The sequence below is a fragment of the Phodopus roborovskii genome, unplaced genomic scaffold (assembly GCF_943737965.1).
Source record: "Phodopus roborovskii unplaced genomic scaffold, PHOROB, whole genome shotgun sequence".
NCBI classification, from domain to species: domain Eukaryota; kingdom Metazoa; phylum Chordata; class Mammalia; order Rodentia; family Cricetidae; genus Phodopus; species Phodopus roborovskii.
In genome coordinates, this window is record NW_026125605.1 from 89962 (window position 1) to 112690 (window position 22729).

The 22729-nt window shown below is 40.4% G+C and overlaps 1 pseudogene; it reads right to left on the minus strand.

Annotated features, from left to right (window-relative positions):
- Nucleotides 1-12194: 12194 nt before the first annotated feature.
- LOC127217071 (diphosphoinositol polyphosphate phosphohydrolase 1-like) lies at nt 12195-12627 on the minus strand (annotated as a pseudogene).
- Nucleotides 12628-22729: the final 10102 nt, after the last annotated feature.

Here is a 22729-nt window from a genome sequence, read left to right on the forward strand (position 1 = left end):
TACAGCTACCAACTGGGGTCCAAACTATGAAGACATGAACCTGTGGGAGACATTTCTAAAAAAAACTTAACCCTCAACTGCCTGAGCCTGTCGGGAGCCGTATTCGCCATTACAAGATGGCGCTGGCTTCCTGCTTCCTGGTTCTTGTTTTTAGGGTTTGGTTTGTTTATTTGCCATTGGTTTTTTTTTTGGTTTTTTTTTTGGTGTGGCTCCCTTTTGAGGGGGCTCCAACTGGGGGGGCAAATATTAAAGAAATAAACTTGTGGCCCCCCCGGAGACATTTCTAAAAAAAACTGTAACCTCAACTGCCTGAGCCAGTTCCCATTGTGTACCCCTGGTTCTGTATCCATTTCCATGTGTCTGTATAGGACCCATCTGTCCCATTATTTTCCAGAGAATCTTATTCGGTGGCTAAAGTTAGAAACCTCACCTCATACATATGAGAAGCACTAGCAGTGCCAAGTGTCAGCTCACCAAGGCACATACTGGAGCCCCCTCCAGACCATCACTTCCTGGAAAGAAAGTTAGGTGAGCTTGAAAGAAGAAGAGTTCCAAATGGCTGGCAGAAAGCGTCAGGGCAGTTGAAAGGAATGTGGGAAGCACTAGTGTCTGTGACACACAGAGGGGCCTAGAGTTCCAGAGAGGTGAAAATTCCAATGCTGTGCCATTAGCAGGGGCATGTGGCCTGGCACCGCCCACTGTCCCTAGGATGGCGGAAATCTCTAAATCTCATCCTGACTCGTCCACCCCCAGCTCTGCAAAGTAGGAGGGAGATCATGGAGTTGTGGATGAGAGCTGTAGATTGCTCCCTAAAGTCCATTTGCCTCCCTAACCCCCCCCCCCCCGTGATATTACTGGCCTGACAATGAGCATGCTAATGAAAATTCAGACACAGTAATTCCATTCTAGGTTTAGGTCAAATACAGGGTGGGATCTGGGTGATGCTTTGTGTCCATGTATCAGTCAGCTATCGCTATGCAACCAAACACCCAAAGCTCAGTGATGTCAAAGAACATTAATGAACCATTCTTCATAAATTTAAAGTCCTGGTGTAGACAGTTTGCCTGGGGCAGCTCCACAGGTCTCATCCCCTCCCTAGATCCAGCCGGGTTATTCTTCTCTTGAAGACAGTAATCACAAGCAGATACACAAGTCTCTGAAATGAGCACGTTGTTACTTCAACTTCTGTCTCACAGCAGCAGCCCATAGTATCAGAGTTAGAGGTCTGTGTCAAACAGCATTGATACAAAGAATGCTACTGAATGGGCCAGGAAGGCAGTCAACCTCCCAAGGATAAGCAGAGGTGAGGGCAGAGACTACTGGACAGCTTTATCCAAGCTGTGCTGCAAGGAGAAATCCGGGCTGCATAGGAATTCTGGGAGAGGAGCCAGACCTAGGCAAGCAGGCTCCAACAAGAACCAGAGACCAGAGAGGCCAGGAGCCACCAAGCTGGCTGTCTGGAAGTGGCCTGGGGCAAGCGGCAAGAAGCAGGGTTCCAGCCCCTTTTCCTTGTGCCAAGAAAGAACTATGACAGAGTGCTTGGGGCTGTAAAAGACCACACCAGTGCAGCTCCGTTCCAAACCCAGAACAGTTTTTAGGCATATCTGTTTTTAAAATAGTATATCTTGAGCTTCAACCACTCATATTACAACTTCACTGGAAATTTTTAGAGGGAGGGAGCCGTATGCCTTTGCCACCTGCATTAAATGCTTGAATCTTACTAAAAGGATGTAATCTTATAGATAATACACATGAAGTCATGGTCTTGACTGTTATGGTTTTTTTTCTCTAATATTACAGTGAAATGAACGAAACATTCATGACTAAAACAAAAACATTCCTATTGTTGAAGGAAGAAAATCAGTTGGAGTAGGACGTTTGTAGTATGAGGCCCTGTATGTAGAGAGCACAGTCAATCAAAACTATCCTGTCTGGTATCAATTCTACACACAGGGAATGGGCAGTGAAAATGGGATTGGTGCTAAAGTCTTTAGCTGGGAAGCTAAGAGCTCATATCTTGAACCACAAGCATGAAGCAAAGAGAGAAAACTGGAAATAAGCAAAGCATTTTTACTCTCAAAAGCCCACCCCCAATGATATACTTCCTCCAGCATGGCCACACCCCCTAAACCTCCCCCAAACAGTGCTACCACCTAGGAAACAAATGTTCAAACATCTGAGCCTGTGGGGGACATTCTCATTCGAACTAGTAGGACCTACACAGTCAGCATCAGGACCTCCTTCCGAGCAGCAGATTCTTGGACCTGTTCTGTCCCTCATTTATGGGGAAGAGAGTAACCAAAATCTAGACTCATGAAAGTGTTAGGTATTTGTCTGGGGACAGCATTGTTTCTATAGTGCTTTCATGTAGTCGTGGATAATCCGTGATCCTATATCAAAACTCAGTAAATAATCCCTCCTTTAAAGAATCATTTCTTCAAGGTATAGAATCTAAGACTATAGAGACCTTCTTTCTGGTATCCAACCTCATCAGCCCACTTTGCACTGCACCAGGTGGGCTCCTTTATAGGCAACTCTTGACTTTTTTACTTGGTGTGGTAGTTTGGATGAGAATGGCTGCCATAGGCTCAGGTTTGAATGCTAGGGCCCTAGGTGTGGGGACTGTTTGGGGAAGGTGTGTCACTGTGTGTAACACAAAAAGTAAAAACCCAGAGACAGATACTGGGGTTCAAGCTTGAAGCCGAATATCAGAAAAGCAAAGCAACCAAGACACTAGCTCTTACCTCTACCTCAGGCTAAAAGGGCTGATTGTGTCTCACAAGCTCTCCACCAAGCCTCCGACTACTGCCTATCCTCAGCATGACTGGAGAATGAATCTCCACATGAGACCCTTTGCTTTTTATACCTCGCTAGTGCTGGGATTAAATGCATGTGATCCCAACTACTAAGATCATCTTTGTGTGAGCTGTTTCTCTCTAGGGCTGGATTAGTTTTGTGTAGCTCAGTGTAGCCTTGAACTAATAGGCATCTGTCTACCTCTGGCTGTCAAGTGGTAAGATTAAAGGTGTGTAACACCACCTGGCTTCTATAGCCAACTAGTGCTTTCTGTACACTCAGGCAAGCTTTAACAAATCACAAATAATATATCACAATTCCCCCTTTTGTCTAATATAAAAAGGCTACAACTAACATAAGAAAAACTAAACACAGTAAGTGTAAACAATATATACAGGCAATAAGTTTATCAACAATATCTAGTCCATTTGCATTTGACAAATTGAGAGAAAATACTTCATTATCTATTCTACCCTGGTGAGTTGAAAGTCTTGTACTTAAATTACTTTTTCTATCCTAATTTGCATTTCCAACTTAAAAATATCTGTTTTGTCTCTCAAACTTATACACTTTACATTTCTTTAGTGAGTTTCTTTTCTGAGTCTGGTAAACACGGAAAGCTATACTCTACTATCTAGTTTTCAAGTACCTCAGAGATCTGAGACAAAAATATTATTAACTAAGCAGGAAGTGCAAACAAGCAACTTCCAAATAATGTGAGAAATGACAAAAACATCTGGCTGCCTTGACAGTTCACTCAAGGTTCTTTTGCAACATTGGGGCATATCTGACAGATATTTCTGTGAAGCAGGATATTCTGAAGGACTGTCCCACCTTGTCTTGGCAAGGTTTGCAGTCACTCTTCTTGATGTCCTGTTTGTCCACACTGTCAGCAATTGAGGCAAGGGCACTGTCTTATCTAGTGACTTATTTTTATCACAAAGAAAGTAAACTCCACATGGAGCTTTTTCAGTGCCCATCATCTTCCCTGTAGTAGATTGGTGCTGCCAGGAGTAGTTATGTCTCAGTGTCCAAAAAAAAAAAAAAAAAAAAAAAAAAAAAAGAAAAAAACTATGTTATTAAGACACCTTAAATCCCATATTCTGTAGATGACCTGTCTATCTAAAATATATCTCTGTTTGTCCTTGATAAAATGCATAATATGAGTACAAGTTGGATTGTAATAGTTGACTAATTACTAACCTACATTTCCTTATTATCCCATATAGTTGGTAATAATAACTTTCAAGAACCAGAAATTTTCATTACATTGTTAAATGGGTGGTATTGGTATAATACCTTGAACAAGATTAGATACATATGTACAGTATGTTTTAACCTAATCCCAAATTTGTATCAATATACAGAATTGTAAACAATATACAAAATCCAATCAATGTAAAATATTTAAAACTAGCAGTTGCTTTTTAAAAGTATATTCAATAATCTACCTTTTCATCTTACCTTATCTATATCCTCCCTTTTTTCCTTTCAGAATAGAGTCAATAATCTTCTTTATTCTATCATATCAGTATTTTTTTCCAAGAAAAAACCATGAATCTAATCCCCTTTGTTCAACATTTTGTAACCAATACCCCTAAACAATGAATCTAATCCCCTTTGTTCAACATTTTGTAACCAATACCCCTAAGCAATGACAAATATCCCTAACCCAATGAGTGACCAAAAAACCACCCACCCTACCTCTTAGGAATGTTGGTATTATGTTCTTAAAGTTACTTCCTGCTCTCTGGGGGTGATAGCATCTTTAGAGGATCCTGAAAATAAAAAAAAATTGGTTAACTGTTGAGCTGTTTCATTTTTGTTCAGTCTAAGCATAATGGGAAAGTGCAGGGCTTGACTCAAGTCCTGGCTAGAGGAGTCTGTCTGTGAGGCTGGATCATCTCAGCAGGACACCTCAAAATTATTCTGAGCAGTTTGTAGTCCAAAGCTGATCTTTCATTGATGTTGTTCAGTTTAATGATGCAAGATACTTCCAGCCATGTAAAAAGAGAACCAGTAACTGCCATTACCTTGGCTGTTATTCTAGGTCTTGGAGCTGTTGGGGCAGAGACAGGAATAGCCTCTCTGGTATAGATTAACTCCCATTTCAATTGACTCACAGTGGCAGTAGACAAAGATATTAAAGAATTACAACATGGACTAAAAAATCTAAAGGATTCACATACTTCTTTAGCAGAAGTTGTGTTACAGAATAGAAGAGGGCTTGATCTATTATTCTTGCAACAGGGTGGCTTTTGTGCAGCCTTAAAAGAGAAATGTTGCTTTTATGCTGATAAGACTGGCTTAGTGGAAGACAGCTTGGATAGAGTACAGAAAAGTCTTGAGGAATGTAAACAACAGCGGGAACAAACAGAGTCCTGGTATAAAATTTGGTTTTCCACCTCCCCTTGGCTTTCTACCTTGCTTCCTTCTTTCCTGGGACCATTTGTGGTATTGTTGCTGCTGCTGCTGACTTTTGGGCCTTGGACATTCCAGAGAATACTCAATTAGTCAAAACTCAAATTGATTCCATACTCAAAAAACTTATGTCTGTACACTACCATCAGCTTTTGGAAAAGGAACAGGACTCCTCTGAGGAACCTGTTGAGGATGGTGACAATGCCAATTCTGATCCCCCTAGAAAAGGACTTGATTTCACAGGACTCGAACAACAGAGGACCTGGTTCTCTCAAATATGGAGACATCAATGATGGGAGTATAGCGGTGCCGCAAAGCAGATGTAGACCCTCCTCTTTGGCTGTAGGTCCCTCAACGACGGGAGTAGCTTAGGGCCTTCTCTCAGGAGCCCACTCATCTTGCCCAAGTTTCTCACCTGATTTTTGATTATGTCCTTGAGTGCTGAGGGTGAATGCACCCTATGTATCCTAAGACAGAGGTCCTACCGATTAGTCACATAGTGACAAGCCCATCCCCAGGGTCCTGATTGTGGGAGCTCACCTCATAGCCTAAGACAGACCCTCCATAAAAAAATAATTAAATAGGGAGATATGTTGGGAGCTGGCCTTGATTCACATCCTCTTGCAGAATTACTTATACCTTAAAACTCTAATTGAGCCTTATCTTGGTAAAACAGAAAACTGCTGAAAAAGCAGTCTGTTCCATTCAACCCAGGAACTGAGATGAACCAAGACGCCAGGAACTGAGATAAGCAGACATTTAGGGTCTGATATTTTTGGCCTGGGAAAATACCAGAGCCCCAGAGTCAGCACAGCTACCCCTCCCCATTTCCTCCCTGCTTTGCTTTAAAAACCCCTCTTTGTGCCTAATAAAGTTAGACCTTGACAAGCATTGCTTGGTCTCATTCCTTCTTTCTCTCCCATTATTTTCAGGTTTAGCCCACCTTGACCCACAAATAACTAGTCCCCGCTGGTCGGGGCACATTGGAGGGTGGCTTGTAGATTTAGAAGTTTAGTCTACTATCATTGTAGTGGAGAGCATGTTAACTAGCATACATGGTGTTGAACAATGGCTGTGAGCTACATTTTGATCTGCAGTCTGAGAAAGCAACTTCTGAAAGCTCTAAGCCAGTGATAAACTCCCTCCAACAAGTCCACACCTCCTAATCCCTCTAATCTTCACCAAAGGGTCCCACTCCCTGATGACTATTCATTCATATATATGGACCTATGGGGGCCATTCTTATTTAAACCAGCACATTCCACTCCCTGGATCCTATAAGATTATATCCATACAACAATGCAGAATATATTTAATTCTACTTCAAAAATCCACATAGTCTTACAGTCTCAACATTGTTTGCAAGTTCAAAGCCTCTTCTGAGATGCAATGCAACCTCTTAATTGTAAGCCCATGTAAAAGCAAAAGCAAAAAGGCAATCACATACCTCCAACATATTGGGTACACATTAGCATTTCTAAAGAGAGGAAAAGGGGTATAGTGTTTCCTCACAAGAAGCAAGACCTAAAACCAGCAGGGCAAACTCCAAGCATCTCCATGTGGGATGTTAAAGTGCTCTCAGCTCTCCAAACCTTTTGGTCTTTGTTGACTGTAACATCAGAGTAGCCATTTATTGAGAATTAGTTAAATTGCATGCATTAATAATAAATATGCAGTCACAGGGCCCTGAGCACATCTTCTCACAGTTCTGCCAGTAGATTTGTGACCTTAGCCAAGTCATGTGTCCTCTATGCCCCTCAGGCTTCTTACCAACCTAACAAATGCCTATTCTTAGATCATTAAGTTGTTGTGCTAAGCAGGTTAGGTTACAGCTGTGACCACTAATATTTATTACATCATGTTGTCTGTGATATACATTGTCTGGTATTTCCCCTGGGCAAACATCATGTATCCTTTTCTGGGGAACACAAATGTATCTGTCCACTCCAGAAAACATCTAGATACAGATTAACTCAAGCCCTTCTCAGTGAATCAGCAAGTTTATTAGGGTTACTTCTGGGGACCATGAGTAAAAGCCTAACTGAGCACAGGCAACAGATGACTCACCAGACCTGCATCTTCAGCTCTCCCTACTCAGTTGACAGGCAACTCCACTGAAGAATCTCCTCTCCACAGTTATTCATAACCCTGGGGAAGCACCTTCTGAATCCCAGGTTCTAAGCCCTCTGAGTCTCCTAAGTTGCTTTTGCTTTCTAAGTCAAGGAGGAAAATTATGATTCTTTGGCAATAGCTACATAACAGCTCTGGCCTTTTAGCTTTATACACTAATACCTCAGTGATGCACATAAACAATGTCACTGCCTTCCTTTGAAGGTAAGAGGTGGCCACTTTCATAAAACAGTATAAATAGAAAATGAATAATGTGGCAGTGGCATGGCATCTGGCTTGAAATAAACATGGGAGTGTATCATGTTAAAACATCAAATAACTGTTATTTTGGTTTGAATATTCCATTGTCTAAACATTTAAGAATGTTGAGTATTATCATTTTTTTTCAGTTTTCTTAAATATTTACCTTGACATGTTTTCATAAATTTATCTTTCTCCACCTTGCTGGTCATGTGCACTTTTGAATACACATATTCATTCTCTCTCTGTCTCTCTCTCTCTCCTGCCCCCATACCCTGTTCTTCTTGCTCACCATTTTCATACACAGACACTCTGATTTTCTAGTAGAATGAAAGCACTTTTGATCACACATAGAAACTGGTCCTGTGTACTACAGGGAGGTCACTGGGCTCTATGTTACTTCTGACCCAGTGACCTGGAGCTTTCCTGAGATGCACAACTTTGTTACCAAGTAGAACCTCCTCATCAGGAGAGGCAGCTGAGCCAGGGCACAAATTTTCAAAGCCTCCCCAGTCTGTAAGGTGGACCTGAGCTAGGAAAAGAGCTAAGCCTCAGGTGTTAGTTGAGGAAGTCATTGAGCAGTGAGCAGTGAGCCCTGAGCCAGTAGGCTATGGGAACTAAACTACAGCCTGCATTGGGAAATGAAAAGAAAACAGGACATAGCTGAAGATCCTTGGAACCCTGTCAAGTACTTGCCAGCATGAGGGCAGGTGGAACAAGCAGAATGGAAAGAACAGTAGGCCAGGCCTTTGCTGCTAGATGCTACAGGTCGATGTGTAGACTAAAGACGTGTAAATGCAGAAAGCAGAAACAGCAACAGGGGCAACACTTGAGGCCATGGAGTAACTCTGTATGTGGCCCTGCAGAAATCACATCACATATCAGCAACCTCTTGGCATAATAGGAAGCAGCAGTGGAGTTTGTGTTCCATTTGATAGAAGTGGAGGAAAAGTTCTCAACTTCCAGAGTGCCCTCTCTGACATCAGATAATTTGGCTTCTAGGTAACCTATGTTAGTGAACGAACTACTGCTGCCCTATAACAGGCAATCTCAGGTCACAGAATAGGACAGTGGACCAAAGGGACTCAGTGTCTGCACTGTAGACTTTCACGTAGAGTTTCTGCTTTGGTCAGAAGATGATTAAGTATTTCATAGAGATGAACTTCAGTTTTGAAATCTGGTGTGAATTGTGTTACAGTTCTGTGTTTCAGTCACACAAGAAAACTAGCTGTGGAGTACAATAGGGTTATGTGGTGTTTTGTTGACTAGTTTCTTGAGTTCTTTGTATATTTTTGTATATTTTGAACATCAGCCCTCTCTCAGATGTAGAATTGGTGAAAATATTTTCTCAGTCTGCCGGCTGCTGTTTGGTCTTGTCAAATGAGTCCTTTGTCTTCTAGAACTTCTATGTTTGAGGAGGGCCACTGTATTAATTGTTGATCTCAGTGTCTATGCTACTGGAGTTATGTTCAGGAAGTGGCCTCCCATATCAGTTTGTTCAACGATACTGCCCATTTTCTCTTCTAAGCTGTTCAGTGTGGCTGGATTTCCATTGAGGTCTTTGATCCATTTGGACTTGATTTCTGTGCATGGTGACAGACATGGGTCTATCTACAGTCTTCTACACACCATCATCCAGTTGTGGCAGCACCATTTGTTGAAGATGCTTTCCTACTCTCATTGTATACTTTTAGTGGTTTTGTCAAAAATCAGGAGTTAGTAAGTATGGGTTAATATCAGATTTTGGATTTGATTCCATTGGTCTGCTTGTCCATTTTTGTGCCAATACCTGGATGTTTTCAGAATTATATATAGCTCTGTACTAGAGCTTAAAATCGGGGATAGTGACACCTCCTGAGATTTTTTTTTATTGTACAGGGTCATTTTGGCTATGCTGAGTCTTTTGTTTTCCATATAAAGTTGATTATTATCCTTTCAAGGTCAGTGAAGACTTGAGCTGGGATTTTAATGGGGATTGCATTGAATCTATAGATTGCTTTTGGCAAAATTGCCACTATATTTATGTTACCTATCTAAGAGAATGGGGTATATTTCCATTTTCTGGTATCTGCTTTAATTTCTTTAAAGACACAAAGTTCTTATCATATAGGTCTTTCACTTTTTTGGTAAGCATTACCTCAAGTTACTTTATGTTCTTTGTGGTTAATGTAAAGTATGATATTTTTCTGATGTCTTTCTCAGCCCATTTGTCATCTGAAAAAAGTAGGGCTATTGATTTTTTTTTTTTTTAGTTTATCTTGTATCCTGCTAGTATGCTGAAGGTGTTTATCAGCTGTAGGAGTTACCTGGTAGAGGTTTTTGGGTCGGTTATGTAAACTATCATATCATTTGCAAACAGAGAAAGTGTGAGTACTTCCTTTCCAATTTGCACTGCCTTGGTCTCCTTTTGTTGTCTTATAGCATTAGGTAGAACTTCAAGTACAATATTGAAGAGATAGAGAGAGAGTGTGCAGCCTTGTCTTGTTCCTCATTTTAGTGGAATCGCCTTAAGTTTCTCTCCGTTCAGTTTGACGTTGGCAGTTGGTTTGCTGTTTATTGTTCTTATTATGTTTAGGTATGGTCCTGTTATCCCTGATCTCTCCAAGACTTTTATCATGAAAGTGTGTTGAAATTTGTCAAAGGCTTTTTCAGCATCTAGGGATATGACCCTGTGGTTTTTCTTTTTCAGTTTTGTTATATGGTGGATCACATTGATAGATTTTTGTATGATAAACAATCCTGCATTCCAGGGATGAAGCCTACTTGGTTGTAGTGGATGATTTCTCTGATGTATTCTAGGATTCAGTTAGCCAGTATTTTATTGGGTATTTTTGCATCGATGTTCATCAAAGTTATTGGTCTGTGGTTTTCTCTGTTAGTTTTGTCTTTGTGAAGTTTGGGTATCAAGGTGATTGTGGCCTCATAAAAAGAGTTTGGTATTGAACCTTCACTTTCTTTTGTGTGGAACAAATTGAGTAGTATTGGTATTAGCTCTGCCTTGAATTTCTAGTTGTATTCATCACAGAAGCCGACTGGCCCTGACCTTTGTTTGGTTGGAAGGCTTTAGAAGACTGCTTCTATTTCATTAGAGGTTATAGATCTATTTAAGTTGTTTGTCTGTTCTTGATTTAATTTTGGTAAGTAACAGTTATCCAGAAAATTTTCCATTTCCTTTGAATTCAAATTTTGTGGAGTACAGGTTTTCAAAGTATCACCTGAGAATTGTCAGGATGTCCTCTGTGTCCTTTGTTATGTGTCCTTTTTTGTTTCTGATTTTGTTAATTTGCATGTTATCTCTCTCCTTTTTCAATAGTTTGAATACAGTTTTGTCTATCTTGTTGATTTCCTAGAAAAACCTACTCTTTGTTGCATTGATTTGTTTGTATTGTTTCCCTGCTTTCTACTTTATTGATTTCAGCCCTCAAATTGATTATTTCCTGGCTTCTACTCCTTCAGGGTGAGTTTGAATCTTTTTGTTTTAAGGCTTTTATTTGTGCTGTTAATTCTCTAATGTGATTTTCCTCCATTTTCTTCATAGGGGCACTTAGTGCAATGAAATTCCCTAAGTACTAGTATGTTGTGTCCTCATTCTATGTGAATTTCAGGTATGGTACAATTGCGCATTGTTCAGTTTCAATGAGTTTGTCGGGTTTCTGAGATTTGTGTTGTTGTTGAATTCCAATTTTAAAGCATGGTGGTCTGATAAGATATAGGGAACTATTCCCATTTTTTTTTTAATCTGTTGAAATTTGTTATGTCACCTAGTATGTGGTTGATTTTAGAGTAGTTTACATGTGGAGCAGAGAAATCAGAGAAGAGGGTAAATTCTTTTGTGTTTGGATGGAATGTTCTATAGATGTCTGTTAATCCCAATTGAGACATAACTTCTATTAGATTTTTTGTTTCTTTGTTCAGTTTCTGACTGGTGTTGCTGTCTAGCGGTGAGAGTAGTGTATCAATGTCTCCCACTATAATTGTTTCATGTTTTATATGAGGTTTGAGTTATAATAGCGTTTCTTTTACAAATGTGGGTGCCTTTGTATTTGGGACATAGATGTTCAGAATGGACACTTTTTGCTGATGGATTTCTCCTATGATGAATATGAAATGACCGTCTAATTCTCTTTTGATTAATTTTGGTTTGAACTCTAACGTGTTAGATATTAGGATAGATACATGCTTCTTGGGTCCATTTGATTGGAAGATCTTTTCCCAGCCCTTTACCCTATGGTAATGTCTATCTTTGAATCTTAGTTGTTTTTATTGTATGTTTGTGTATTTATGTGTATTTGTTTTTTTTTTTCATCTCACATGGGTGTCTTTTAATGAAAAATAAAAATTTAGAGAAAATACCTGGCTAGGCTGGGATGAGGCAAATGGGAACGCTTCAGAACCCAAAATGGGAGAACAGGGTTCCTCTCTCAGAGGGCAGGGTGAGTGAGGGAGGAATGGAGCAAGCAGGAAAGTACTCGTGAGTTACATCCCAGTCCCACCCTCAGGAAAAAGAGAAAGAAGTTCCCATCACCCCACACACCACCCACATCACTCCACAACCCAGCAGCGCCTCAGTGTACCCCTCTCTGTAGCCCACCATGTCTGGGTCAAAGAGGAGGCTGTGAGGAGGGTGAGGGAGTGGTGACGAGAGCCACACTTCAGTCTGGTTTCCACTCTCTGGCTCTTACAGCAAGTCTGCAGTCATCTGATGCCTGACACAGAAGTGGAGTATGAGGTGGCCACGACAGGGGTGCAGTTGTTGGCAGAGTAGCCTTGCCTCAGCGCCTCAAAGTAGGATGCCTGCCTGCACGGGCTTGTGACATTGTAGCACTTTGATGGCATCTTCTATTTTAAACCACTCTCTCTTCCAATGTTCATGGAGTCTTCCCAGTCTTCCAGCACTTCTGTGACAATAAGCACGTACACGTATGTCCTGTTCTCCTGGTTCTCAAAAATTCCAACCAACCTTCCTAAGGTCCCTTTTACTCCAGCCTCCTCACAGACTTCACGGACCGGGGCCACACTCAGCTCCTCCTCAGGCTCCATGCACAGACACTAAGATGGACAATAAATAAATGGGACCTCCTGAAACTGAGAAGCTTGCTTAAGGAAAAGGACACAGTTGACAACACAAAATGACATCCCACAGACTGGGAAAAGATATTCACAAATCCTACATCTGACAAAGGGCTGATCTTCAAAATATGGAAGGGAAAACAAGACACTAGCCACCAAAACACCAAATAACCCTATTAAAAAGTGGAATACAGTAATGAATAGAGAATTCTCAAAAATAGGAATCCAAAATTGCTGAAAGACACTTAAGAAACTGTTCAACATCCACACCATCGTAAATGGAAATCAAAACAACTCTGAGATACCATCTTACTCCTGCCAGAATGGCTAAATTTAGAAATATCAATTACAGCTTATCCTGGAGAGGAAGTGGAGAAAGGTGAACACCCGTCCACTGCTGGTGGGAGTGCAAACTTGTACAGCCATTTTGGAGATCAGTATGGCTGGTCCTCAGGAAAATGGGAATCAGTCTACCCTCAGGACCTGGCAATTCCACTCTTAGACATATACCCAAAAGATCCACATCCATGCAACAAAGACATATGTTCAACTATGTTCATAGCAGCATTGTTTGTAATAACAAGTACCTGGAAGCAACTAAGATAAAGAAGGTTGGGTACATTTACACAATGGAATACTACTCAGTAGACAAACACAATGGAATTTTGAAATAATCAGGCAAAGGAATAGAACTTTAAGAAACCATCTTGAGTGAGATAACCCTGTCACAAAAAGAGTAACATTGTATGTATTCACTCATACATGGATTTTAAACATAGAGCAAAGTATCACCAGCCTATAATTCACAACGCCAGAGAAACAAGGATACAAGGAGGGTTCTAAGTATTTTATACAAGGTGCCTCACAGAAGGGTAAAGCAACAAGTTTTTCTGAGAATATTGCAAGTGGGGGGGGCAGTGAGTGGAGAGGGCATTAGGATAAAGAGAAGTGGAGAAGAGGAGAACCTGTGGGACCAGGAATGTTGAGTCAGGGGGTCGAAAACAGAGAGCAAAAAGGATATACCATAATAGAAGTAGTGCTTATAGATTTGAAGAGAAAAGTGACTCTAGAGAAATGTCCAGAGACCTACAAGGATGACCCCAACTAACAATTTGAGCAACGGTGAAGGGGCTACCTTAAATGCCCTTCCCTGATAATGACATTAATAACTAACTAATATGCCATCATAGAACCCTCATATAGTAGCCAATGGAAACAGAAGCAGACATTCAGAGCTAAACACTGAGCTGATATCCTGGAATCCAATTTCAGAGAGTGAGGGGTCAAGAGTGAGGGGTCAATACCAGGGTACAGAAACCCATAGAGACAGCTGACCTGAAGAAGGGACAGCTCATAGACTCCCAGACTGATAGGTGGGAAACAAGCATCAGATCAACTCAGAACTCCTGAATATGCATCTCAGTTAGAAGGCCTAGGCAGTCTAAGCGACCTCTGACAATTAAACCTGGATGTATCTCTGGTGTGCAAAAGGACTTTCGGAGCACATTCTGCATGGGGGAATACTCCCTTAGCCTAAAGGCCAGAGGTAGGTCATAGATTCTACTCCACATGACTTAGAGATTTTGATGATCCCTCCTGGAATGCATCACACTCCCTGTGGAGTGGAAGGGGAATGGGACAGGAGCAGGCGTCGGGGGACATGGGAGGAAGTGTGAACTGGGATAGATATGTAAAATAAGAATATATGTATAATTATATGTAGACTATAGATAGTCACCTATGATAATAAAAACTTATAATCATGTTAGGTTTTCTAGATATGTAGAGATATATTTCAAGTGCCAAATATACTTTAAACCTTTCAAAGACCTACAGAATATGACATTTAAAATAATTTATTAGAGTTTTTTATTGCACAACTTCTCCAGGAAACACCAATTTTGTCAGAGAGTTAGATATGCATTGAGGAAACTCATTATAGAGCTTTCCTTCAACATGGCAGATAATAGTCATTTGGCAAGAAATTACTCTTTCCTGGACTGTTTGACTGAATGCTGTATAACCTGGACATGCAAAACCCACAGGAAAGTGGCTGCTGAATTTGGCAAAACATAATAGGACAGTCCTTCAGGATTCTTCATGTAAGAGTCTGCTAGACATTCTGCAGAACTCAAGTAAAGTGACTGACAAACTGCCAATACAGGTGGACAGTTTAAAATTTCCTGCTTCACTGAGAAGTGTGCCAACACACAATGGCCTGTGGGCTGAACATAGATGCCCCAACATTATAAAAGAACTTTGGTGACTGTCCAGGCATCTAGATGTCCCTCTCAATTATGGACATTATATGTTAATCTTTGAGGTCTTTGATTCATTTGAAGGCAGATAGTTATGTTTATGGATTTCTTTAGTTATGATAAGTGATAAGCTACATGTGAATCTTTAGACTCAAAAAGATAAGATACAGAATTTTTTTCTTTAAATTTTGCCAAAATTTGCCAAAATTAATCTACTAAACATTATTAGTTATAGTTCTTCCTGGATAAGTGTTTTTTATATATAATTTTACTATGTTAAAGTTAAAACATTAGTTTTTATTTATACAGAAAAGAGGAAATGATGGGAGTATCATATATATATATGATATATATGCTTGTCTTATTGATTGGTAAATAAAACACTGTTTGGTCGATAGCCAGGCAGAAAGCATAGGCAGAAGAACTGCCAGGCCATGAGAAGGCTGGGTTAGGCAGACAGATTGAGGTGCCATGGAAAGTGATACCATATAATGATGGAGAAGATAGGATGCACCTGGCATTCTCGTGTAAGATAAGATCTTGTAGGAATACTTAGGTAAGTAGTTATTGATTAAAATTAAGAGAGAACCAGCCAGTAAGAAGCCCTAGTCTTCAGCCATCATTTTTATAGCTAATACAGTTTCTATGTGCTTATTAGGGGCTGAAGGGTGGTGGGACCTGGAGGCATTATGTGGGAGGACAGAAACACCCATCTTCAAAAACTAAGTACAAAGTCTTAATTCTGAAATCTATGCACCAAATATGAAGGCACTCACATTCATGAAAGAAATGCTACCAAAACTCAAAGCTCATATAAAACCTAACACACTCACGGTGGAAGACTTTAACACCCAAATCTGACCACTAGACAGGACCACCAGTGAGAAACATAACAAAGAAACAAAAGATCTAACAGAAGTTATGTCTCAATTGGGTTTAACAGACATCTACAGAACATTCCATCCAGACACAAAAGAATATGCATTCATTTCTGCTCCACATGGAACCTTCTCTAAAATCAACCACATATTTGGCAACATAACAAACCTCAACAGATACAAAAGAAATTGGAATAGTCCCCTGTATATTATCAAACATGATTAAAGTTGAAATTCAACAACAACAGAAATTGCAGAAACTGTACAAACTCTTCGAACATGAACAATGAGCAATTGCACCATACCTGGTTCAAGAAGATATAAAGAAAGAAATTGAGGACTTAATAAATTCAATGAGAATGAGAACACATCATACCCAAACTTATGGGACACTTTGACAGTAGTGCTATGAAGGAAGTTCATTGCATTGAGTGCCCATATGAAGAACATGGAGGACACTCACATTAGAGAATTAACAGCACAATTGAAATCCTTAGAACAAAAATAAGCAAACCCACACCACTCACCCCAGAGGAGTAGACACCAGGAAAAAAAATCAATTCGAGGGCTGAAATCAATAAACTAGAAACCAGGAAAACAATACAAAAAAAAATCAATGCAAAAAACAGTTTGTGTTTCAAGAAAATTAACCAGATATACAAAACTTTATTTAAAACTAACAAAGGAGCAGAGAGAGAACAAGCCAATTAACAAAATCAGAAGGGGAAAGGGGGACATAACAATGGACACTGAAGAAATACAGATGAATTTCAGGTCATACTTTGAAAACCTGTGCTCCCCACATTTTGAAAATTCAAATGGGTAACTATCACTTACTAAAATTAAACCAAAGACAGATAAGCAACTTAAATTGACCTATAACCATAAATGAGATAGCAGTAATCAAAAGCCTCACAAAAAAAAAAAAAAAAAAAGCCTAAGGCCTAAGGCCCGATAGGACAAGGCTGCCTTCTCTCTCCATATCTCTTCAATATTGTACTTGAAGTTCTAGCTAAAGAGATAAGACAACAAAATGAGATCAAGGGGATCCAAATTGGAAAGGAAGAACTCAAACTCACACTATTTGCAGATGAAATGATAGTTTACATATGCGACCCAAAAAATTCTACCAGAGAATTTCTACTGCTAAAAAACTACTTCAGAAAAACTAGCAGGATACAAGATAACTAAAAAAAAAAATCAGTAGCCCTATATATACAGATGACAAAGAGGCTGAGAAAGAATTCAGAGAAACATCAAACTTTAAAATAGCCACAAACAAAAAAGTATCTTAGGGTAAAGCTTACCAAACAAGTGGAAGACCTATATAGCAAGAAGTTTGTGTCTTTAAAGAAAGAAATTAGAGAAGATACCAGAAAATGAAAAGATTTCCCATGCTCTAGGATAGGTAGGATCAGCATAGTAAAAATGGCAATCTTGCCAAAAGCAATCTACATATTCAATGCAATCCCCATTAAAATCCCAGCACAATTGTTCGGTGACCTTGAAAGGATAATACTCTACTTTATATGGAAAAGCAAAAGCCTCAAAATATCCAAAACAACCTTGTACAATAAAGGAACTCCAGGAGGCATCACCATCCCCGACTTTAAACTGTACTACAGAGCCACATTTTGAAAGCATCCTGGTATTGCCACAAAAATAGGTAGACAATTGGAATCAAAACTGAAATCCTGACATTAACCCACACTGTGATGAACATCTGATTTTTTTTTTTTGTTGACAGCACTAAAAGCTGTCAACAATGGGAGGAGGAAAGCATGTTCAACAATTTGTGCTGGCACATCTGGATGATGGTGTTTATTAGACTACAGATAGACCCATGTCTATCACCATGCACAACACTCAAGGCCAAATGGATCAAAGATATCAACATTAATCCAATCACACTGAACCTCTTAGAAAAGAATGTGGGAGGTACCCTTGAACAAATTGTTACAGGAGACTTCTACCTGAACATAATTCCAGTAGCAGAGACATTGAGATATACAATTAATAAATGGGACCTTCTGAAACTGAGAAGCTTCTGTAAGGCATAGGACACAGTTGACATAACCAAATGGTAGCCCACAGACTGGGAAAAGATATTCACCAATCCTACATCTGACAGAAGGCTGATCTCTGAATTATACAAAGAACTCAAGAAACTAGTCACCAAAATTCCAAATAATCTTATGAAACATTGGGTGGAGAACTGAATAGAAAATTCTCAATAGAGGAAATCAATGAGGCTGAAAGACATTAAAGAAAGTTCTTAAAATCCTTAGCTATCAGAGGAATGGAAATCAAGAAAGCTCTGAGATACTATCATACTCTTGCCAAAATGGCTAAAGTTAGAAACACCAAGAACAGCTTATGCTGGAGAGGATGTGGGGAAAGGGGAACCCTCCTCCACTGCAGATGGTGGGAGTGCAAACTCGTACAGCCATTTGGAGTTCAGTATGTTGTTTTCTCATGAAACTGGGGACCAGTCTACTACAGGACTTTGTAATCCCCCTCTTAGGCATATAACCAAATGATCCACATTCATGTCACAAAGACATATGTTCAACTATGTTCCTAGAAGCATTATTTGTAAAATAAAGTACCAGGAAGCAACTGAGATGCCCCTTAACTGAAGAATGGATAAAGAAGATGTGGCACATCTACTCAATGGAATACTACTCCGCAGGGGGGGAAAATCAATGGAATCTTGAAATTTTCAGGGCAATGGATGGAACTTGCTTAATTCAAACTAAATGAGATAACTCACCACAGAAAGTGGAACATGGTATGTACTCACGCATATATGGATTTTAGACCTAGAACAAAGTATCACCACAGTATAGTTCACACCACCAGAGAAACTAAGATTCAAGGAGGACTCTAAGAGATTCACATAAGGTCCTCCAAAGAAGGGGAAAGGGACAAGATCTCCTGAGCATATTGGGAGTTGTGGGGGTGCAGTGATTGGAGAAGAAGCTCAGATAAAGAGAAGGGGAGGAGAGGAAAGCACCTGGGACTAGGGAGATTGAGTTGGGGGATGAATAGATGAGAGAAGACAGACAGACAGACAGACAGACAGAGGGGGAGAGAGAGAGAATAAAAGAGGGAGCCTTTATAGGTTTGACAAGAAAACTGAACCTAGAGAAATGTCCAGAGACCTACAAGTCTGACCTCAACTAACAATTTGAGCACCAGTGGAATGGCTACCATAAATGCCCTTCCCTGATAATGAGATTGAGAACTAACTTATCTAGCATCATGGAGCCCTCCTATAGTAGCTGATGGAAACAGAAGCAAGCACCCACTACTATACAGTTAGCCAAATTTGATCCAGATGCAGAGAGGGAGGACAGAAGCAGACTACAGAAACATGTAGAGACAGCTGACCTGAACAAGGAGGAGCTAATGTACCCCCTGACTGATACCTGGAAATCCAGCATTGTACTAATTCAGACCCCTTGAATATGGGTCTCAGTTAGAAAGCCTGGGATGTCTAAGGGACCTTGGACAATGGAACCTGGACGTACAAAAAGGAATTTTGGAGCACATAACCCATGGAGGGATACTCCAGTAATGTAGAGGCAGGAGGGAAGGCCTACTCTCTACTCTAAATGATTTGACATTTTAGATGAACCCTTCTGGAAGGCATCACCCTACACATGAATTGGGGGGAGGGAGGGGAGGATAGTTTGGGGCCTGGGAGGGTGGGAAAGAGGGAGTTGGGGAGAAGGAGAGGGAATTGGAAACAATATGTAAATTAAAAATTAAAAAAATTTAACAAAATCCAATCCTGGATATGTTGTATCTAATGTAGTAGTAGTCCTAGATATCAATTATATGCATCTGAAGCAGTACTGGATATCATGTATCTGAATAGGAAGATATCCTGAATATGTGGTACCTGAATGTGAAGAACTATTACATATCACATACATGCATGAGCTTCACTATGCCTGCATGGGGCAAAATCCTAGCTGTCATATATTGTCATGATAAACATTCCTGGATATCATGGATCTATGTGGTAGTAAGTCTTACCTATCATGTTAATAGATGGCATGCACATGAGTAGCAAGCATGGGTAGATGTGCTTATTGTCATGCACTTACATAAGACAAAGTTCTGTATATCCAATATTCACAGGGAAAGCTGTCCTTGATGTCCTGGACTCACATGGGAAACAATCCTGAGTATCATTTACCATTATTTCTTATTCATCACAGGTAAAATCCATCAAGATTAAGTGTCAATTCTGAACATCTATCTATGGCCCCAATAAAAAGGCATCCACATTTGTAAAAGAAACATCACTAAGCTGCCATCTACAGCGAACTTCCTGAAGTTTCTCTGAGCACACTAGACCTGCCAATCCATGTGGGATGACCTGTAATTTACACCTGCCTGGTCTCTGACCCCCACCTCAGGTCCTCTACTGGAGCTCCAGGCACCTCCCAGAGATAAGCCTATCCACATGGGGCTACTCTGAGTTCCTGCAGGCTGGATCCTTGACCCCCCCCCCCCCATAGCAGGGCCTCTGCTAAAGAGGCCTCATCTGGAGAGTGCCAAGTTCCAGTTAGATCTGCCTATCTCTGTGGAAACATCGTGACTATCAGCCCAATCTTTGACTCCCACCACCTTTGACCCCCTTCACCAGGCCTTAGCTAGAGGTGAGTCTGGGTCCAATTCAGGTGGAATCTCCCCCCCACTCTTCCCCAGTAACTACCTGGATAACCTCCATATCTCACTACCCCTGTGGCCTGTCCCCATCGAGAGCACTCTTGGAGTTCTGATACACACCCACCTACCCTCACCAGAGTCTGCTCTCCCCCTACCCTGCCCACTGTCCCACCACTCTGGTTGAGCACTGGGACAGAGGGTGGAACCAACAATCCTGCCAGCTTTGGGGACCTTCCTGGAGCTGCTCTGAGCACAATAGACCTGCACATCCATGTGAGACCACCAATACTTTCCACCTTTCTGGTCTCTGACCCCCACTGTCGGTCCTCTCTTGGTGGTCTGGGTGCCTCCTTGAGATCGGCTTATCCCCATGGTCTGAGTGCCTGCAGACTGGATACTTGACACCCATCACAGGGCCTCTGCAAAAGAGGCCATAGCTGGAGAGTGCCAGGCCCAGGCTAGATCTGCCTACCTGACTAAGGACATCATGAGTTCCAGCCTTCGAGAACTCGAATTCCGATGACCAGTCTTCTGCTGGAGCCTGATTTTTGACCCCCACCGCCAGGCCCTGCCTCTGGAGATAACTCATAGAGAGCTTGGACCACCCAGAGCTACAGACATCGAACCTCTGACTCAACTAAGCCCACCTGGGGAGTACCATAGCTACAGGGAGAGACCCTTCCAACACATACTTGAGGAAGCTTTGGGAAGATGGCAATACAAGAAAACACCAAACAATAGAAAGGCAAGCATAACACCACCAGAATCTAGGAACTCTACGCCAACTAGACATTAAAACCCCAAAGTAGATGAAGCAGAAGGGAATGACTTAAAATGTATCATCATAAAAATCATAGAATATTTCAAAGAAGATGTGAGAAAATCCCTTAGAGAAATGGAAGAAAAAAATGAACAAAAAATTGGAAGACATTAAGAAATTTATGAAAGACTGTACAAAAAGCCAAGAAAAGCAATGAAACAGGTAAAGGAAATAGTTCAAGACTTAAAAACTGAAATAGAGACAATAAAGAAAACACAAACCAAAGTCATGCTGGAAATAGAAAAACTGGGCAAATGATCGGGAACTACAGATGCAAGCATAACCAAAAGAATTCAAAGGTAGAAAAGAGAATCTTCGGCACAAAAGACAAACTAGAGGAAATAGATTCATGGACCAAAGAAAATCGTAAATCCAACAAATCCTTACAACAAAACATCCAGTAAATGCGGGACACCATGAAAAGGCCAAACCTAAGAATAATAGGCAGAGAATAAGGCAAAGAAGCCCACCTCAAAGGTGCAGAAAATATATTTAACAAAATCATTGAGGAAAATTTTCCCAATCTGAAGAATGACATGACCACGAAAGAACAAGAAGCATACTGAACACCAAATAGACTGGACCAAAGATAAAAGACCCCTCAACATATAATAATCAACACACCTAACATACAGAATAAAGAAAGAATATTAAGAGCAGCAAAGGAAAAAGACTATTAACATATAAAGGCAGAACTATAAAAAATACACCTGTCTTCTCCATGGAAATGCTCAAGGCCAGAATCTCCTGGATAGATATTCTACAACTACTAAGAGTCCACAGATGCCAGCCCAGGTTACTATACCCAGGAAAACTCTAAATAACTATATATGGAGAAAAGAAGATATTTAATGACAATGCCAGATTTTCAGAATAAAAATGTATAATTCCAGCCCTATAGAAAGTGCTGGAAAGAAACCTCCAACCCAAGGAAGTTAACTATGATCACAAAGACATAGGCAATAGATAATCCCACTTCACCAGGACCCAAGTGTAAAGCAGGAGAAATATATTCACAATACCACTACCAACAAAAAATCTAAAATAAACAAACACAATCAATGGTCCTTAATCTCCCACAACACTACTGGTCTTAACTCACGTATGAAAAGACACAGGCTAACAGTATGTATATGAAGAGAGAATCCATCCTTCTCCTGCATACAAGAAACACATCTAAGCTTTAAAGATAAATATTACCTCAGGGTAAAGGATTGGGAAAAGATCTTCCAATCAAATGGACCCAAGAAGCAAGCAGGTCTGGCTATCTTAATATCTAACAAGTTAGATTTGAAGCCAAAATTAATCAAAAGAGAGACGAAGATGGTCACTTCCTATTCATCATAGGAGAAATCCATCAAACAAGGTCTCAATTCTGAACATCTATGCCCCAAATGCAAAGGGACCCAAATTCATAAATGAAATGCTACTAT